The sequence below is a fragment of the Peromyscus californicus genome, unplaced genomic scaffold (genome assembly GCF_007827085.1).
Source record: "Peromyscus californicus insignis strain IS unplaced genomic scaffold, ASM782708v3 Scaffold_6__1_contigs__length_162567912, whole genome shotgun sequence".
NCBI classification, from domain to species: Eukaryota; Metazoa; Chordata; class Mammalia; order Rodentia; family Cricetidae; genus Peromyscus; species Peromyscus californicus.
In genome coordinates, this window is record NW_026294584.1 from 52,349,869 (window position 1) to 52,351,550 (window position 1,682).

General features: G+C 47.5%; 1 non-coding gene across 1 annotated transcript; it reads right to left on the bottom strand.

Annotated features, from left to right (window-relative positions):
* Positions 1-772: 772 nt before the first annotated feature.
* On the bottom strand, positions 773-880 carry LOC128100173 (U6 spliceosomal RNA). The gene has a single exon (XR_008214692.1). It is a non-coding gene; the product is annotated as a U6 spliceosomal RNA (small nuclear RNA).
* Positions 881-1,682: the final 802 nt, after the last annotated feature.

Here is a 1,682-nt window from a genome sequence, read left to right on the forward strand (position 1 = left end):
TGCCCTGCCTGAACGAAGGTGCCAAGGACAGAGCTGGTCCCCTCTTAGGGCCAAATTCAGATCAGCTGTGTTGCCTTGAGAATGAGGAGCTGGGGTGCAAAATCCTTCTTTTGCCTCAATACAGGCCACACTGACTTCAGTACTCGTGTGGAACGGAGAATGGGTTTGCTGTTACTGTTGGTTGTGGGTTTTTATTTGGGTTTTTTTTTTGTTTGTTTCCTTATACAGTCTCATACTGAAACCAGAATGGCATCAAATTCACATTAATCCTCCTGCATCAGTCTCCGGAGAACTGGGGTTGAGCCACCACACTGCTAAAGCTAAAACGTTTGTCACAATTGCATTTCTGTTCATTCTTTCTCTCTGTCTCTGTCTGTCTGTCTGTTTCTCTCTCTCTTTTAATATGGAATGTGGTTGGTGATGAGATAGGCCTTTAATCCCAGCAGAAGCAGATGCATCTCTGTGAGTTCCAGGCCAGCCAAGACTCCATCGTTGTTAGGGGGACCCAGCTGGCCGGGCCAGGGCATCCCACTCCTGAGGGAAAACACGCTGGGCAGATGGGGTAGGGGGATACAGGACGAAAGAGAAGGGAGAGAAAACGGAGGTGTGCACCCCTCGTGGGAATGGAGAGAGAGCGGAACAGAGAGAGGAAGGGGAGGAGTTTTTCCTTTATGTCAGGACGCAAGGTGGCCCTAAGGGGCAAGTTTTCAAGGAGCAGGTCAGAATATTAACGATAGTGAAAGTAAAATTAATTTAAAAAGTATATGTGTATGTACATATGAAATACTTCAAAAAAATTGTGTGTCATGCTTGCCCAGGGGCCATGCTAATCTTCTCTGTATTCTTCTCATTTTAGTATATGTGTTGCCTAATCAAGCACCACAACATCATTTCAACTTCTCCCTCTGCTTCATGCCATCCTTCCCTTTCTTAGCTCTTACCAGCCAGCCCATTTCCACAATCAGCTTTCTGCACCCAAATCTCTCTCTCTGCTTGGCATTTTGGGCATCCTTCCTAGGAGGTTCCACAGCTCCACCTTTGTGCAATCCGGCCTGCATTTCAAGTTGGCTGGGACAGAACAGTCAAGGCTCTAAAGGGGTCAAGAAGACCTCTAGGACTGTCATCAGCCAGCAGTCCTACCATGCCTAAGCTAGTGAGGCAGAGGGAGGGAAGTGGGGGCCAGTCAGTCTGGGAGAAATGAGCAAGGAGGTAGAGCAGTCACTGCTGAAGACACCCTGGAGTCAAGGGCAGTGGGAGCTGGGCACTTCCTCTGTCTTGACTCCCTGTGGCTGGAGACTACTTGACAGCACATGGTGTTGATGCCTAGGTTTTGAGACAGGAAAGACAAGGACAACTAGTTCCTGTCTCCATAGTCTGGCTAACGCCTCTAATCAGTTGAGAATCAAGAATTCCAGTGCAGGACTGGGAGTGGTGGTGCACATGTCTTTAATCCCACCACTTAGGAGGCAGAGCCAAATGGATCTCTGAGTTCAAGGCCAGCCTGGTCTACAGAATGAGTTCCAAGACAGGACAGTCAGGACTACACAGAGAAACCTTGTCTTGAAAAACTAAAAATAAATAAATAAATAAGTGTGGTTGATATATTGTGCACCCCAATAAACTTACCTGAGGTCAGAGAACAGAACAGCTACTAGATACAGAGGCCAGAAAATGGTGGCACA